This window comes from Puma concolor, chromosome A2 (assembly GCF_028749965.1).
Source record: "Puma concolor isolate L17-30 chromosome A2, mPumCon1.1.hap2, whole genome shotgun sequence".
In the NCBI taxonomy this organism is placed as follows: Eukaryota; Metazoa; Chordata; class Mammalia; order Carnivora; family Felidae; genus Puma; species Puma concolor.
In genome coordinates this window covers 87,547,533-87,567,116 of record NC_141668.1, presented here as the reverse complement: position 1 = coordinate 87,567,116, position 19,584 = coordinate 87,547,533, and the positions used below count along the sequence as shown (strand labels likewise).

Sequence of the window (19,584 nt, the reverse complement as noted above, 5' to 3'; positions counted from 1 at the left end):
TTGGGGGTCAGGGTTTCATTATACAAAGACTCAGAAGATAAAAGCATTGAGGAAATATCACTGAGGTTGGAGAATAACTGTATTTATAATGCTGCACAATTTTGGTAGGCTTTCCTGACAGTGCAGTTCAGGATACTGGTTTCTGAAGCTTGGGGTTAATTTACATTAGTTCTTATGCCTTTTACACTGGGAAGCCCTGTGGGTCTGGCATTTAGGATCCTCTTGAACAAAAAGTTGCAATAACAAAAGTTTCAAGGGTTTGGGGGTGGGACAAACATTAATTTTAGTGATTTAGACCTAAGGCCAGACTAGAATTTAATAATTCAGAGAGGAGGCACAGGTCCCTAGAAAGGATAGGTTTGATGAAATTCTCTCTGACTGACACTTGTTCTTAAGCTGATAGTGACCTTAGAGAGCTGATAGGTTCTTTGGGCATTATGGAGGCTGCAGAGGTGGACTCCATTCATTATGAGAATCTGCCTTTCTAAGTAAACACAACAATCTCAGAACTATTGTAGATACTGGGCATTTGGCTTTCAATGGAATGTAAGGCATAAAGTTATTACAGCAGGAAACTTACAAAAGCCTGGTAATTCAAAGCAGGTATCTCTTTAGGGAGGGTCTATCAGAGTTCTGCCACCTGTGTGGGACCAGGAATGGCATTTTGGCTTCAGGATGCAAGGTCTTATTTAGAGATGAAGTAATACATGAATCTTGGCCTGTAAAGCTTCTAGGAGGGAAAACTTAGGGAAGAGGTCGGGCCCAGAGCAGGAGACTGGAGACTGATGGCCTTCTTTGTCCTTAGTTGTCAAATTTTCCCCTACAGGGGGATCAGTCTATTCTACAGGCTGCTGAGTGGATTACACAGCTCCAACTGGGGAGTGCAGACAGGTGAGAGGTCTGGAGTTAACTAGCTCCTAGCATGCTCTCCCATGCTAGAACAGTCTATATTTTAATTTTGACTCAGACTGAACATTGACAGATAATGAGGGCTTTAGGAATTGTTTAGCCACCATCTTCCAGGGAGCCAAGATAAAGACCGGGATAGGTTATGAGAAAGAAAAAAATAAATAAAAAATTTTGCTTTAATTCTTCACTTTACCTTATCAGTGAAGATTTTAAAGATGTAGGAAAAAAAATAGCTCAGAGAAATGGCCACATTTTACCATGGTTTTGGTGATGGTTATGATTGCTGTTTTCTTTTTATGTCCCTGAAATAACACTTTCAATGGAATGTTCAATGGTTTTGTGGTTCAAAGTGTTCTTGATAAGATCTGGATGTGTTAGTCCAAGTGAAATTTGCAATTAACTGTTGATGACATTACTTAACACAGCTCTCATAATGTAACATTTTCTGAGGCCCTTTTTCATTCAAGAAATATTTATTGCTCATCTACTTTGAGGGAAGCAGTGGACTAAGCTGGAAGATATAGGAATAAGTCTCAATATCCATGGAACTGACAATTTTGGTCAGAGCCAGTCTGTAAACAAATACTTTCACTAATTATTAATTCATTATAATTTATGGTATACGCTACCAGGAGAAGTGTATGTATGTTTTACTCTACCTAAACCCTCAGGTAATTTTTTTTTTTTTTTATTTATTTTTGGGACAGAGAGAGACAGAGCATGAACGGGGGAGGGGCAGAGAGAGAGGGAGACACAGAATCGGAAACAGGCTCCAGGCTCCGAGCCATCAGCCCAGAGCCTGACGCGGGGCTCGAACTCACGGACCGCGAGATCGTGACCTGGCTAAAGTCGGACGCTTAACCGACTGCGCCACCCAGGCGCCCCCCTCAGGTAATTTTTTAAGAGCTTGGAATCACAGGTTGTTACATTTCATGGGTATAATTCATTACAATTGATTTAAATAGACCTAATGCAATAAATCAGCAACACACTTGTCAATTGGGTATTTTGGGGTGCATTCACACAACGGATGTCATTTTTCTAGTGAAGCAGTCTTTTTAAATTGAATGAACTTGATATATACAAGAAAATTCTAACTATTTAAAATCTCTGGGGACAACTAAATATTGAACATCAGTGCAGTTAAGGGCTTGGAAAAATGAAATTTAAAATTTACTTATGTTTATTATATTAGATGAGCTGAATTCTACTTAGGAATATGCCCTAATTTCATTTTCTATTTAATATGCAGCCTCAGAGCATTGTTTAATTAAAATGCCACTTAGACCAGTGAAATGGATCAGACTGAGCACAAATCTAGGGCTGCTAACCAATGTGCAGAAGGATGAGCTCGCTCTCTGTAGTGGTGCCGTCTGAGCCACTGCCCACAATGCTGGGTCAGAGAAGCACCATGACACTTCTGCACGCCATTAAATAGTAACATCAGTTTTGCTTTTGCCATGACACTCATGGATCCTAAGAGACTTGCATGCTTCATAAATAAGCAAGCTGGACATCTATCAAATTGGGGTGATGTGGGGTTGTCATAGAGCCTCTACTTTATCTAGTCTACTGAGTTTTGGGTCTTTCTGCCAGAACAAAGAAGGAGTTCATAGACATTTTTGAAAAGGACGCTGAAAAAAAATCCATAAAAATACCAATTGTCAACAGTCTCCAGGGAGAGGAAGGAAAAGAAGATAGCTTCCATATTTTCCATCTGTGTCATGGAATGTTTTTAAACATTAACAGAATAGGCAGGCTGACCAAGCTCACAGTGCTCTGTTTTATACTTGTTCTGGGTGGAGAAAACACCTACTTGTCAGCAGTACCTGTCACAGATAGATCACAGGGTGTCAAAGGTAGTGAGAGTTGAGACACAAGATAGGGAAAGGCTTTTCCCATAGCGTGAAAAGAGGAGGTTGAGTATTCAGAGTGTAACTGTAACAATGAGATTTCTGATTCCCTACCTGGTATTAATTTAAGGTGTTACTGCTGCCTTTTAAAATTTAATGATGGGAATGTCCACATGCAGACATTAAATTATATTCATATAGCCAGATGTGTGTGTGTGTGTGTGGGGGGGGATTGTCCCAATGTTCTCTTCCAAAATAATTTCCTGTCTATATGATTTTAGCTAGATCCCTAGGTAGAGATATTGGAATCATAGTCTCCACCCCCTACCCCATCTTGGCAATATAGTGTAGTGAATGGTGACTTCACAGGACATAAGCATCTTTACATTTGAGGTGGATGAATGGTATAAATATGACAAATACACCTTCAGTTACGTTACAATTAATTAAATCATCATAATACCAGCCAGTATAAAAAAGCACCAAAGTGTCTATTAATATAGATTGTGCTGGCATCTACCTTCAAATATGAGCATTCGCTTCAAATATGGGGCTTTACTGAAGGGGGGAAGTGGTGCAGTTTTAATACAAATCCTAAATTTCCTGTTCCACATACAAACAGAGTGATGCTTTCCATTAGTAAGTTCCTAGCACAAAAGAGGGCAGAACATTTTTCCCAATGATATGGTCACTGTGATTTACATGAATGTTCACCTATTTAGCTCTGTCCCATATCTGCAGTGTTCCAGGACAGAAGGACTGGATTAGATGTAGGAATAGGGAAATGAAATCTCATCCTAAAAAAACCCAGAATCCTTTTTGATAAAATTAATAATATGGTAGTGAGGTATGATGTAGTAATGTAAAAAAAAAAAAATTAGAGGATTTGGAATTAACAGCATGTACTGCATCGCTGCTTTGCATTATGGTAGAAAGAAACAGAAAAACATAAAGAGCTGAGGGTGGGATTTCCTAATGCTATCTGCAGGAAAAGACCTGGAATAGGAAACATGATGCCTGATGTGTCTGCGAGGTATCCAATGCCTAAAACACTGGGAAAATCTTGGAGAGCACTTCACCCCAGTGAAAAATATTGTTCTTATAAAGCTGTCAGAGTCCGTCTGAGCTGGGGTTACCTGGCATGTAAGAGCCAGTCATTCCCACAAATTAGGCTGCCCTGCAGGCGTGTCTAACTTACATGCCAGCCTTTCAGGAAATGTTAAAGGCCCAAGCGGAGCTGTGATTTGTACCTGTGGTAACAACTAGACTGTGTGTAAATCATACAAGCAGTGACAGTGTGATATGATGTAGCATTCAGCAACTTTGCGAGAGTCGACATGTAGAAATCCAAACTTTCCACAGCAGTGGCACTGTGCAGACAAAGCACACAGACTGTTTGGGAGGGTTACCTGGTCCAATAGAGGGAATCAATAATTTTTATTTGTAAAGGCCTTTTGAGGCAAAAATCACTGGAAATATTGCTTTGTACACAGAACATTACTAGCTGAAATATTAATTGATATGATAAAGGGGTCAAGGTCATAGGCTACATTTTCTTTTTTTAAAAAAATTGTTTAATGTTTATTTTTAGAGAGAGAGAGAGAGAAAGCGGGGCAGGGACAGAGAGTGAGGGAGACACAGAATCAGAAGCAGGCCCCAGGCTCAGAGCTGTCAACACAGAGTCCTACGTGGGGATCAAACACATGAACCAGGAGATCATGACCTGCGCTGAAGTCAGACGCTTAACCAACTGTGCCACCTAGGCACCCCTAGGCTCCATTTTTAATGTAGTCTCAGATTCTTCTCTAAGTTTGCATTTTCAGAATGCAAATGTGTATCAGCTCTGATACACACAGGGCATATAGTCCAGACTGGAAGTATAATTAACAATGATAGTTTTTTTTTTTAATATTTATTTTATTTTATTTTTTTGAGAGACAGAGTGTAAGGGGGGGAGGGGCAGAGAGAGACGGACTCACAGAATCCGAAGCAGGCTTCAGGCTCTGAGCTGTCAGCACAGAGACTGATGCTGGGCTCAAACCCATGAACTGCGAGATCGTGACCGGAGTTGAATGCTCAACTGACTGAGCCACCCAGGTGCCCCAACGACAATAGTTTTCAAAACATGTTAACACACTTTTTTTTCACATTTCTCTGTGGGTGACTCTCCCTCTATTTAAGCACTCACTTATTTTAGGAAATTTAGGCCTGCTTAAGTGGGGATATCAAGAGGAGGAGTCAAGAATCGATGTCTGACTTCCATGGGAAGCCATGGATGGGAGTAGAAACTGGAGGTGCAGAGCCCTTACAACTCTGGTCAAGGGCAAGAACCATAACGTGAGCAGGTATAAGCCATTCTGCAGCACAACAGCAATGACAAAGAACAGCTGGCTCACCCCAGACCCACCCTCATTACCATAGGTATACCTGCTCATCGACTATACATACATCTAACATGTAGGAGGAGAGAAGAAACCCACTGCAGAAAAAATCTGATACAGCATTTGAGCTTTAATATTGACACACTATTACCCTCCTCCATCCCCCACCCTCAATAAGGCTGTTTTCAACTTAAAAAACAGCAGAAAAGAGCCCTTAGTTGGCAGATTCAAATTTTCTTATCCTCCATCAAAGTAACCAAAGGTCCAAAGCAAATGATTAATTATATAAAATTAAAGTCTATAAAGTTTTCTTACATATGAGTTGTAGTTTACAAATACCAACCTGGCTGTAATAGCATTAAGTCAAAATTAAGTATTTATCTAAGTAACTATATTTGACAGAGATACTATAGGCTTTGGCAACAATTTGATTTGAATTTTGGCTTTCCTTGGATAAGTCTCAGTTTTTTTTATCCTGCACTGTGTTACAGAGAATAGAAATGTAGACTGGCTAACATGCTTGGCACTCACTAAATGTTAGACACTACTATGACTCCTACTACCGCTGTTGCTGCTCTGTCATCATCATCATCATCATCATCATCGTTGACAGCAGGAATTATAAAAGCAGCAATGGTAGGACCTGATGGAGTAATGGGTGCCGAGGGAACTTAGGGTCCATACTTGGAGGGTGGGCAGGTAAAAATCATTAGTGGTTTGCCTCATTACTGGAAGAAGAAGAAGGTTTCCTAGAATTATCTGAAATGTGGAAAAGAGATGATAAAAGTGGGTGTGGAAAGTGGGGACTGGAAAATTACTAAGTAGGTGGATCCTTTTCATTCTATTCTTCCTGTGTGAACTTGGCTTGAAGGCTTCAAAATAAGTAGACTAACATTTGGGAATGAAGCTTTAGCTGTGTGAGGAGAGGCCTGGATTATAAAAAAGATACTCTGGTACAAAGGGATGCCACCAGAATTCATAAGGAAGATTTTCTGAAGACCAATACAATTATGTCTGATTATAATTTTCTATTTAATATAAATGTAAGTGACTCCATTACAGGGAAATATTAAGCTCTGGCTTTTTATCTGAAAAAAGCAAAGTAACAAGCATATTTAAAATTATTTCTTTAGTTCACAAATCAAAAATCACACCAGTACTACAAATACAGCCCTTGAAGTAACAACGATAATTAAGATAAGAATGATATTTTCATTACAATATTCTTTTTTGTTTGATCTGGCAACATTTTGTTTTAGTAAAATTTTAAGTGATTGAAAAATCTATTTCTGTTCAAAGACCAATCAATTATTGTCACTCAGAGATAATACTTAAAAGTAAACGATAAAATCTGTGGTTTAGAATTACAGTGTTAGAAAAAGAAAGATTTTTTTCCACTGGAAAATAAATAAAAGGTGACGTAGAACCCGAAAGTTACTTTATGGTTGTTAAAAATTAGCATACTATATACTCAGCAACCTGATAGAGATACAAATGAATCCTAAATCTGCTGTGATGTAGGGTGTTCCACAGCGAGAGTGGAGGGCTGGAAAACTCAGGAAGCCCAGATGTCACAAGACAGACTGAGAAAGACTCCGTGGGCAGCGAAGAAAAAGAAGCAACAAAGAGAGGGAAAGAATATGGTATACTATTGAGGAAAGGGACTTCTATTGAGTTCCAAAGACTGTGTCATAACCATCTGCTTTGCCTCCTTCATGGTGAGAAACTTTAAAGACAGGCAGCATATCTTACTCATCTTTGTATTTCCCAAAACTAGTATTAAATGTTCAGCACAGGCATTTGTTAAAGGAATAGATGAGATCCTGTACCCATGGTGATGCTGGGAAAGATAAAATGTCTCATACCTGCATTTGAAGAGCACCCTCAGATTGGGTAGCACAAAAAATTTTGGCTTTCTATGACATTAATATCTTAGGTGTGTTATGTTATGTTATGTTCTTTTTTTTTTTTTCAAAGTATTAATTCAATTTTTAGTTAGGTATTCTTGTAGTGAGAGTGTTTGTTCCATATTTCAAATATTTCCAGATGTGCTGGGTTAGGGCAGAAAGGCAGAAGAAAAAGTTGATATTGGCCATGCCCCATAAAGCTAACTTCCTACCTAGTTCGTTACCCCAACACAGGTATTAGAGAAGCACATATGGGTTAAAGAAAATGTTTTAGTAAAGAATATGAAAAATAGTCATTAAAATTTTAGTCACACTGGTTTTGGTAACAGGTTTTGCTAACTACTGGTTTTAGTAGTTTTTATTTTCCCTTTATGGACATTGCTTTTAACAAGCAGACATACTATTATTTTTTTACATTTTACAATAACACGGATGAAGTAGCACTGTGCAAGACTTTTACGTTTTCTTAGTTCACTTTTGCAAACCATTGTACACTTCCAAATTTATTCTTTTATATTTGATTTTTTAATTTTTTTTTTCAACATTTTTATTTATTTTTGGGACAGAGAGAGACAGAGCATGAACGGGGGAGGGGCAGAGAGAGAGGGAGACACAGAATCGGAAACAGGCTCCAGGCTCCGGGCCATCAGCCCAGAGCCTGACGCGGGGCTCGAACTCACGGACCGCGAGATCGTGACCTGGCTGAAGTCGGACGCTTAACCGACTGCGCCACCCAGGCGCCCCTATTCTTTTATATTTGAGACCTAGCCACAATTTTTTATTGAGGCAGATCCCAAATTTCTCTCAAACTCTTTCTAGGGGCGATATATTTAAACTTTTGTTAGACATAGAATTCATTGTAAGTGAAGATGCCTAATATCATAAAATACTTAAGAAAATCATAGGAATGAAAGAAATTTTCAGATATCACTAGGTTCATTTCCATTTCTTCTATTGGCTTTATATTTACCATAGTGGACAGAGAGATGGATCAATGCCTTTTATTTCATTTTATTCACAGATTATTTTTTATTTGAACATTACAAAACTCACTACTCATTTATTCAAGTTTTACTGAATACTGTGCTAATAGCTAAAGATTAAAATTTTTCTGGGTGGCTCAGTTGGTTAAGTTTCTGACTCTTGACTTCAGCTCAGGTCATGGTCTCACAGTTCATGAGATGGAGCCCCACATTCTCTCTCTCTCTCTCCCTCTCTCTCTGAGCCTCCCCTGCTCACTGGCTCTTTTTCACTCTCTCTTGAAATAAAAACATAAAAACTTAAAAAAAATTTCTGTGTAAAGGGATTCACTGTACCAGTATACTTTAGAGATATTGTGGGTTTGTTCCAGACCACCACCATAAAGCAAATAAGCAAGACAAATGAATTTTTTGGTTTCCCAATGCATATAAAAGTTGCAGTACGTTATACTGTAGTCTATTAAAATGTGCAATAGCATTACATCTAAAAAATGATGTATATATCTTAATTAAAAAGTTCTAAAAATGCTATCATCCCAGTAATAATCACTGATCACAGATCACCGTAACAAATAAAATAGTAATGAAAATGTTGGAAATATTGTGGGAATTACCAAGTTGTGACACAGAAACACAAAATGAGCACTTGCCATTTGGAAAATGGCACCTACAGACCCTCAGTGCAAGGGTGCACAAACCTTCAATTTGTACAAAAAACTCACTAAGTGCATTAAAGAGAAGCGCAATAAAGTGAGGAGAAATTCTATAAATCGGGAAAAGTCAAGGTAGAAGTATGTGCAGGTGTTCAAGTGAAGGGATGACTATTTATAGGAGGAACTGTAGTGGACAGCAGATGCTTTATAGGGAAGTTTCCCTAGAGCTCTGTCATAAAATATGAGTCAATATTTACCTGGCAACTCTTCTTACTGAGGGCAGTTTATGATGAAAAAAAAAGGCATTTAATCTCAATAAATGCTATTTGTGTTCCTGTCCCAATGTACCCAGGAGGTTATCTTTTAAATTTTTCATGGTCAAAATTATACCCCTTCCTGCCTCACTTCAGTTATTTAGCACCATGGAAACACTAAATTCAGCTATAATCGATCAATACTATATATTGGGTGCTGTGCGGAGTGCTTTACGTGAATCCTCTCATTTGATCTTCAAAGCAACTCTGTGGGGGGAGGGGATTATTTTAGTGTGTTAAGTAGTTAAATAATTTGCCCAATGTCACAACTAGAATTAGTTTTGACAAGGGTTGTGAGTGGCAGTGCTGGAATCCTTTTGAAGAGGGGATTCCTTTTTGGACTGTCCCTCCTTAGAATTCCCACTGTCTTGAATATTGGTATGACAATGTGGATACATCCCTCATTTATGAAAAATGCCCCAAAACTCTGAAATAATGTCCACCTTATTCTTCAGTAGGGGTCCAAATTCAATATTTTTAAAGCCCGTTATATTACATTTCCTTGTTCTGCAATAGATGTAGTTGTACAGAAAGATATCAACATACAGTATCTCAGCTAACATCAGAGTCATAATGTAATCATCAGTATTTATGCAATAACACAGGTTATATTTATAAGGACACTCAGAAACATTAGAAACTAAAAATTCTTCTGGCATTTATGTGACAAGAAAATATGGATGTACTTGGAAGTCTATTTCATTTTATTTGAATTGTAATGCCATCTGCCAAAACTCTCAAAAACTACTGCTCTGACAGCATCAGAAAGGAACTTTGTGTGAGAAATTGGCATCTGTTTTTTTACTTAATTTACAAAAGACACATTTTGTTTGCATTCATAAGAGCATTTTGCAAATTAACTACCCAATTAATATGTCATTCTGTGACACTGACAAAATAATCAGATTCTTAAATGAATCTCATTTCTTTTGTTTTAACTCTACAAAGCATGAAAAGATTATATGGTGAGGCACAGAAATTTACTGTTTCAATTTATAATAATGCCATCTTTCCTCTATGAAGATGACATAACTAGCATCACCTGGGCATTGGCTTCAGGTAATTTCTAATAATGACAGTGAATTTGTGCCCAGTCATCCTTGCCTGGTTCCTACTGTGATATGAAGGTTGTACATTTGTGAAATGATGAATAGGATTTACCTAGAGTTAGAGACTGTAGAAGAGAATGAAATTAAGTTTCAGAAGAACGGACTCCAAGATCATAAATTCTTTGAAAGTGTCTGGTGAGAGCTGAAACTGGCCAGATATTTGTCCACCTGTTTCACAGATACATGATGGAGTAGACTTTGTATTTAACATGCTAGATATGGCAGAGGGGTACACTAACAGATGAGATCCTTACCTCTGAATAATTTATAATCTACTTAGAGAGGTAAGAGCATCTAATGTAAAAATAGATCCATAAAGAGTATTTATGAATGAAGATGCAGGTATGACTTAGTAATATACATAGATACTGTATGATTTCACACACAGTAAGTATGCCTTTAATTTTTCAATAGCTTCAAGACCTACTGATTTTCAAGTAGAATCATGAAGGAAGCAAAGAATGCAAGTAGGACACTACTTGGGGAAAAAAATAAGATGAGTTCAGGGGCACCTGGGTGGCCCAGTCAGTTAAGCCTCTGATTCTTGGTTTCAGCTCAGGTCATAATCCCACGGTTCCGTGGGTTCAAGCCCTGCATCGGGCTCTGTCCTGGCAGTATGCTTGGGATTTTCTCTTCCCCTCTCTCTGCCCCTCCCCCACCTGTCTCTGTCTCTCTCAAAATAAATAAATAAACTTAAAAAAAATAAGATGAGTTCAGGTATGGGTTAGGGAGAAGTAGGTGAGAAAGATGGATAGTTTTGCAGAGAACACGGGAATGTATGTGAATTGTAAGATAATCACCTATTTAGAGAAGAGAATTTATGTTAGAAAACAATAAAGGGAAAGGCTGTATGTGTAATGTAGATCAACTGATGGAATATTTTAAAAGTAAACTCTACCCTCAATGTGGGGCTCAAACTCATGACTCTCAAATCAAGAATAGCATACTCTACCGACTGAGACAGCCACGTGCCCCCGATGTAATGTTTTTGAACAGCAGGTTGAAGACCCTTAAGTAATTGGTAACTATTGTAGTGTCAGAATAAAAAAAAAAAAAACAATATCATAGATATATTTGGGGAAAACCTTAATCAGGTACTTGCATTCTTGATATTTATACCATTAGTATATAGCACATGTCCAGAACAGTGCTTAGAATAAAATAGATAAATGAACAAGGAGGTAATAAGTTGGTTACTCAAGGGGACAGCTGCGTTTCTGTGGCTGTCCTGATTCAAACCCTCTTTCCTATATATTTCTTATATTTTACTGTATTATCCTCTACAGCATCAGTCTTAGTGGGAGGTGTCCAACTATAGAAGTTGAAAAGCCCAGATACTTGATTTCTCCAGGAACTTGAAAACTAGGGCATGGACCTATATCCAATCCAGACTTGGACAATCAGGCACAACCACCTGAAATTTTGAATCTGGAGTCAGTGATGCAAAGAAGCAGTAACTGAAGAATTTATTGTAGTGGTGGAAGAGACTGCCACAGCTGTTTCTGGGGGCAACCGTGGCAGTCTGGCTAGAAACAGCAGTATCTTCCTTGGCCTGTCCCTGTGGGATGACCCTGGCTGAGATTCTGGCTAGGAAAACTCCCTTTTGTTTTTCCTTATTTTCCAAGTCTGTCTTTTTTCCCCACCTTCTTCATGATTCTCTAAGCTTCCCAAAGCCTTTCAAAAACTTCATTTTCTGCATTAAAGAATCAGAATCAGTTTCCCTTGCTTGTACTTAAGAACTCTGATAAAGGTGTTCAAGGCAGGAGATGACTAGGATCCTATTTGGGGATAATCATGATGGGCAGAGTGAAGAAAGGACACCAGTGAGAGACACTGACAAGGAAGAATCTACAGATCTGGTAACTAGCAACACATTGCTATTCTGTTCTTGCTTCACTACACTGTTCGCTGGAATATGTGCATGACATTGCCTAAGGGGTAAAACAGAGTGAAACAAAATATTTGCAAGTATATACCCTAACGGATTCATAATAAAGTGTTTGCAGAACATGCAGATATAATGTCTGTTAAGTGTGATATTTCTTCAGAAGATAGAGCAAACTGGGGGAGTAGTGGTAAACAGAAATGAATTTTTAAAATAAAATGTCTTTCTATAGAATGAAAGAGTGAAGCTTTCATGACTCAGTATACTTTTCTGACTCTGTATATGCTTATGAGAACCATCTAATTGTTTTCATGGACTTTTTAGTCTTGTATCCAGTCTTTTTAGTCTTGTATCCAGTCTTGTTGCCTAAATCAACATGGCTGAAACTGAATCACAGTCTTTACCCCCAACAGGTCTTCCATTAACCTGTTCTGTCCTAGTTATCAGCATTGCAGCTGCCAGATGTCCAAACCAGAATGACAGCCACCATGAATTTCTTCCTCCTTCTTCTGATTATTTAAGAACTCCTTTACTCCACCCCTTAATCATCTCTCACATAATTCCTCTCCTTTCCATTCCTATGATTGTTGCTAAAATCTCATTTCTTATCCGGAATTTTGTAATTGTTTCCTAATTTTTCCCTTTGCCTCTACCTTGTCCCTTCCAATCCACCCTATTTCCTACCACCAGAGTAAATATTCAACAAATGCAGATTCACTCATTCATTTTCCCTTCTAGAAATCCCTTGGTCCTTTTCTCTGTGCTTGCAAGTGAGAATGGCACACTAGGTCTGTCACGATCTGTCACTATCACATCTTTGCAAGTGTATCTCCTTTCTCACATTAACATTTTGTGCTCAGACTTTTCTTCATGCTCAGACTCTACCACAGTCCCTTGATTCTTGGCTTTTGCATATGTTGTTTCCTCTGCTTCTTACTTCCCTTTCCCAGCTAAATTCTGTCTTCTATGACTTAGCTAAGTGTTACCCTTCTTAGAAGTGTCCCCTGACCATCATTCTTAGCAACATAGTCATGGCTATACTTCATAACCTTGGTTCAAATGTTATAGTTCTTCTCATTTGTAATATAATAGTTGATTTTATCATCTTTCTCCACCATTAGATAGTGGGGACTATGGGGACCACATAGTTCATTGATTTTTGTATCCTTATATCTCAATGAGCTTTGAATTTCTAGTATCTAGGCTTTGCCCAAAGTAAGTCCTTTTGTTGTAGGAATGAAAAGAGCACATATTCCTTATGAAATCTGAAAGATTTCTAGAACCACACTTTAGTTAATTTTATAATCAATAAACAGTTCTTTTTATAAAGTGAGAGAAGGTCTAAGGTATATTCATTAAATAGCACTTAGTCTACAATAAAGCTTGATCTGTAAGATACAATATACAATTGTTTCCAAAATGTTCAATAGTCAAAATGCTAGTTCTTTTGAAGGAGGAGAATAATTTATTAACAACATTCTTACCCCAAGGGGAAAGAAAGTTCAGAAAGCTGTCTTGCCTTTTCCTCCAACTTCAAAATAGATTTTCACAGACAGGGTCCTTTAGTAACTCTTGTTTAATGCAAATATCTCTTGTGTTGTGGGAAAAACAGGAAAGAAAATGGGAGGGGGAATACAGATAAAATAGAATAAGAGATTATGAGATAAATAGACTAAGAAAAATCCTTAAAATTTTAAAGTCCACTGAAAAGAGAAGAAAGAGGGAAGTCAAGGCAAACAGTCAAAAGTGCACAGAAAGCCCCAGCTCCATGCTTCCTGAGATTGAATCTTAACAGGAAACTGGTATTGCCTTCAGCTTTTGGTTTCTTTCCCAATGTTCTGCTCAAAGTATTCCCTCATTGGGGCACCTGGGTGGCGCAGTCGGTTAAGCGTCCGACTTCAGCCAGGTCACGATCTCGCGGTCCGTGAGTTCGAGCCCCGCGTCAGGCTCTGGGCTGATGGCTCGGAGCCTGGAGCCTGTTTCCGATTCTGTGTCTCCCTCTCTCTCTGCCCCTCCCCCGTTCATGCTCTGTCTCTCTCTGTCCCAAAAATAAATAAACGTTGAAAAAAAAAAAAAAAGTATTCCCTCATCTTCATCACCCAGCTCTTCAAGGTCAAAAACATCCACAAATAATCAGGCATTCGATTGTCAGTCTGTGGGGCAATTTGCACCCTCTGCACTTTTGCAGTTCAAGAGGAGAGGGGATAGAAATGACCCAACACAGAAACTATGATCTAGTGTTACAGAAACTATGATCTAGTGTTACAGGTATTTTCCTAGTTACTTAATATATTTTCAAGCTCAAATTAACTTGGAATACCACTCTAAAGAGAAAAAGTTCTACACAGGTGCTATTATTTTTCAATTTTTTACCATGAATGAAGTTTTCCTGCTAAAAAGAACTTGGAAGACATCATGAAATTGAAAAAAAAAATGGTAAGAACATGATTCAAATGTAAATACATTCTCTTTTTTTTAACTGGAGGTTTTTTTTTTTAGACTGAGGTATAATTGGCATTATATTATTTCAGATGTACAACATGATTCGATATTTGTATATAGCGTGAAATGATCAGCATAAGTCCAGTTAATATCCATCACTATATGTAGTGACATTTTTTTCTTGTGAAGAGAACTTTTTTTTTTTTTAAATTTTTTTTTTCAACGTTTATTTATTTTTGGGACAGAGAGAGACAGAGCATGAACGGGCGAGGGGCAGAGAGAGAGGGAGACACAGAATCGGAAACAGGCTCCAGGCTCTGAGCCATCAGCCCAGAGCCTGACGCGGGGCTCGAACTCACGGACCGTGAGATCGTGACCTGGTTGAAGTCGGACGCCTAACCGACTGCGCCACCCAGGCGCCCAAGAAGAGAACTTTTAAGATCTATTTTCTCAACAATTTTCAAATATGCAAAACAATATTATTAACTGTGGTCACCGTGCTGTACATTATATCCTCATCACTTATTTATTTTATAACCGGAACTTTGTACCTTTTAACTCCTTCAGCCATTTTTCCCACCTCCCACTCTGCCTCTGGCAACCACCAATCTGTTCTCTGCATCTATGAGCTGGTTTTGCTTTGTTTTGTTTTAGATTACACATGGAAGTGGCATTATGCAGTATTTGTTCTTCTCTGGCAATTATATTCTTAAACATTTGTTCTGCATAAAATGGATATAGAAGCATAGTATGGGGCTAAAAATAGATATTATCCAAGATCCAGATAAAAAGTTCATGGAAAGTCCTGTTGATTCTAATAAGAATGCATAGAACATGGACAATAATAATTGTCTATGGAAAACATAACAAAACCTTTTTCTATGAGGGTGTGTGTTTTTGGGTGCTGGAACCACCTCCTGATCATTGTTGAATTTCCAGGTCTAGTCCAATGTCAGGACCATAGTAGGTACTCAAGAAACATGAATGAATAAAATAGACTACAGAACAATTTGGATAGATACACCAATAGTTTTAAAATGATTCCTTGAATTTAAAAATAATCAATATAAAATATAATCTCCACACAGCAAAGTGATTAAGAAAAGAACAAATCCAGGGGCGCCTGGGTGGCGCAGTCGGTTAAGCGGCCGACTTCAGCCAGGTCACGATCTCGCGGTCCGTGAGTTCGAGCCCCGCGTCGGGCTCTGGGCTGATGGCTCAGAGCCTGGAGCCTGTTTCTGATTCTGTGTCTCCCTCTCTCTCTGCCCCTCCCCCGTTCATGCTCTGTCTCTCTCTGTCCCAAAAATAAATAAACGTTGGAAAAAAAAAATTTAAAAAAAAAAAAAAAAAAAAAAAAAAAAGAAAAGAACAAATCCAATAAAATCATACTCCATTATTAAAAAAAATATTCCAATGTGATTTAGCAAAAAATCCAAACTCCATGCCAGAGCCTACGAGGCCTTTCATTCCTGCCAAACTCTCTGATTTCATGTCTTAGTGCTTTCCTTTTTGTTCTCTGTACACCAGCCACATCGATGGTTTTGGTTTATTTTGTTGTTGCTGTTGTTATTTTCCCTCGTTTTTCTCTGGATGTATGAAGCCAAATTCTACTTTAGGACTTTTACCGTTGTCCTTTCCTTTACCCAGAATATCCTTCCTTAGATACTTTCATAATTAACTCTTCATCAGTCATGTCTCCTCAAATATCACATGCTTACAGAGGAACTAACTATACTATTTAAAATAGCTACCACCTTCCCTTCACTCTACCCAATATCCTGCTTTATTTTATTAGAATTTTTTACCATATGAAGTTTTACTGTTTATTTTCTGGTTTACTTGATCTATACTTCACTTGAGCTCCACAGTATCTTGATATAAAGCAAATGGTCTCTTATTGAATAAGTGAACAAACGAATGAATGAATGTGAGAAACGTAAAATATTATGAAAGTATGTTGAAGTACAAAGGTTGATGTAATGTCAGATAGGATTATGGCTTATGGAATCCAGAAAACAACAGGGGGTTAAATCTTTGTTCTTGGCCCTAAGAGAGAGGGCTCTATTAATTATGTTTCTTGATTAGCTCAGTATCGAGCAAAGGGATACCCTAAATAAATGATACATATTTCACTTAGCTTCCTAGTTAGGAATTCAGCTTTTGGGTACAATTAATTTGATGTGACCCTGGAGCATGTTGAGCATGACATCTCAGAACATGATAACCCTCGGATATAAAATGATCCAGAGAGATGGAAATCATTATTTTAATAGCTGGCAACAGATTCCTTTTCCATGAGAATGTTTATATATAGGAAAATACCTGAATAATTTTGTTTGGTTATAAAAAGTAAGGCCCTGTGAGTTTTATCTTTTTAAAGAAAATCATGAAAAAAGAAGGGAAAGCTAAATCGTTCTGCATGAGGAATGAAGAGAAATTTAAGGAAGGGAAAGAAGAAGCGGAAGATAATCGAACCTATGAAAACATACTGATGTCGAAGTAGCCAAAGTAGTTGTAAAAAGTGAAAAAAAAAAAATTTCCAAAGGAAAGAAAAAGTGAGCTTTGACCATGTGCTTTAGTGCAACTTACATCATTCTGAAGACCCCTGACTCTTCTACTTTCCTTCAGTTCAGTTTCTTACATCCCTGTCAATTCCTTCCCAGGAACCAAACAGGACAGCCGAGTCCTTCAGGATTACTCTCCTAGTCCTTAAATAGAAGCTGTAGCAGCCCAGAGTTGAGGTTTACCCTTCCTTTATGGAAGGTGTGCATGCAAAGATCTTGTGCTTTTGAGTTAGGAGGTTTTTTTTTAAAATTTATTTATTTATTTTGAGAGACAGTGAGTGAGTGTGGGGAAGGGCCAGAGAGAGAGGGAGAGAGAATCCCAAGCAGGCTTAGTGCTGTCAGTGCAGAGCCCGACGTTGGGCTAGATCCCATGAACCATGAGATCATGACCTGAACCCAAATGAAGAGTTGGATGGCTAACCTACTGAGCCACCCGAGCACCCCAAATTAGGAGGTTTGGAGCAGAGGGATGAGTGAGATGTTTATGTGTTCAAGTGTGGTCCAGCCACTCTGCCTTCATGGGGGCCTCACAAGTATGGATGTCCACAGGGTGTCTGCACTCCTTGTACTGCACCATATGGCACCAGTGGAATGTGCACTCACACCAAGTGTGGCGGGTGACTCGAGTTGTGTCATACTCTCGGCCACAGACATGATTTCACAACTGTCCATCCCCTTTAGATGTTTTGCTGCAGACATGGCCTGCAGTGCCTAGGGAACCTACAACCTTGCCCAAGACAAGGTAGTTTGGAGAGCTGTCAAAGTAGATATGGTCAGTATGGGTGCCACGGCAATAGCCTTGGCGGGCTGCTGTAGAGTTGATGCCATTCTGGGTCACTGTCACCCGCACAGCCCCATCATAGCACTACTGCAGGTAATCACCTGTGTGGCATCAGCAGGTGCGCAGAGTACAGGAGCCACTTACACCATGGCAATGACACTCAAGCTTCAGAAACCACTGCACAGCTGTGCAACCAAAAAAATTTAGTTTAAATTTCTTCACACACACACACACACACACACACACACACACGCATTTGCTCAAACCATCAGTAAATTCTGTTCACCTGGTAATGTGTTATGTGACACATTTCTAAGAAGATCAAGCAAGCAGCATTTAGCTCCACATTTGGGTTGGTCTGCAGAGAACAGCCATAGAAGGTGAAATGTGAGAACAAGAGAATGGTGGGCAGGAACTCAGAGCTAAAACATGATCTTAAGAATATAATTCTCCAGAAACTCACAGAAACCTTGGTTAGGACTCAGACACTGGAATAAGACTAACATTTTTTTTTGAACATTTACTAACTTCCAAGGTTATAAAAAATAAGACAGGGATTCCAGTCTTATCTATCAGATGACTTCACTTCCACTTAAAGACTGACAATGGTGTCCCTTCTATCTCCACAGCAGGAAGGGGCTCTATCCAGTTTCAGGTAAGTTTCAAAATAAATTTCCAACATATTAAATTGTAATGTCTTCTTTAATTCTAATTTAAAGAGGCTTGGGGTTATTATATTCATCTTTAGTAACAATGTTGGAGAGCATAATAAAATTAAACACTGTCTACAGAATTTAGGCTTTAACTACATATCAGAAAGGGGGAGGAGAAAGAAAGATATAAATCCTCCATGAAGCAGAAGTGTGTGTGTGTGTGTGTGTGTGAGCATGATGTTTGAGAAAGAGCCAAGAATAGAAATTGGCTATCTACATGCTGTAATCAGATACACTATTCTTCAAAGGAATGTCACATCAAATCAAGCAATCATGATCAAAAATAAATCAGAGACTGAAACAACAGTGTTGACTCAGTTGACCAACTTACTAAGAGAACACTGAAATGACTTGATGGTGTTACTGCTGATTTCATGTCTGGGTCTGGAGGCTGCTTATTAAAGTTGCACACCTGAACCTGATTTTACTCTTGATATTAACTGTGCCTCACAACATCGCTCTTCCAGAAAATCCCTTCCTAACTATTAGTTTTCTTTCTCCTGTTTGATTATCTGTACCTTTTGTAATATCATGGTGACCAAAATGGCCTTAACATTCTCCTCAGCTTGATTTAACTTTAGACAGTTTTCTTCCTGACTATGGGCCTCTGGCTTCCCATTTCTTAGAGTATTTGCTTTAGAAAGTTGCAGCTGTAAATTCTTTCTCTGCCTCTGAGATGTAAATCTTCCATGACCCAGAAATGTCTTTCTCTAGAACTTGGGAGGCATCCCTTCCAAATGTAATCACCAAAAAGATACCACCTCTATTTCCCAGTCTCTGTAGGAGGATAGGACCCTAATTAGATAGCTGCCAATTAGCAGGCATAAGTGAATGGCTTAATCATTTTGACCAAACTTCCCCTTCCCCCAGCCCCACAGTCCTCCAAAGATTTTCCATGAGCCTACCCCAGCATTTAAAAATCTTTTTTTTTTTTCAAGTAAGTTGAGTTCCATCTCCTCCCCTATTGTAATAGTCTTGAATAAAGTTTTCCTTGCCTATTTAACTATTAACTCTGTCCAGTGCAAATATTTTTTTTGACATTGGACTGGTCCATTTTCTCATCTTCGTAAATTGTTTACCCTCTTGATATCAG

General features: G+C 38.5%; 1 protein-coding gene and 1 pseudogene across 11 annotated transcripts in view; both read right to left on the bottom strand.

The window, feature by feature from the left end:
• MAGI2 (membrane associated guanylate kinase, WW and PDZ domain containing 2) overlaps positions 1-19,584 on the bottom strand; it is a 1,355,992-nt gene that overhangs the window by 354,670 nt on the left and 981,738 nt on the right. The gene's annotated exons all lie outside the window — the stretch shown is intronic.
• Positions 17,202-19,584, bottom strand: part of LOC112866789 (protein Wnt-2b pseudogene) — a 46,702-nt pseudogene continuing 44,319 nt past the window's right edge.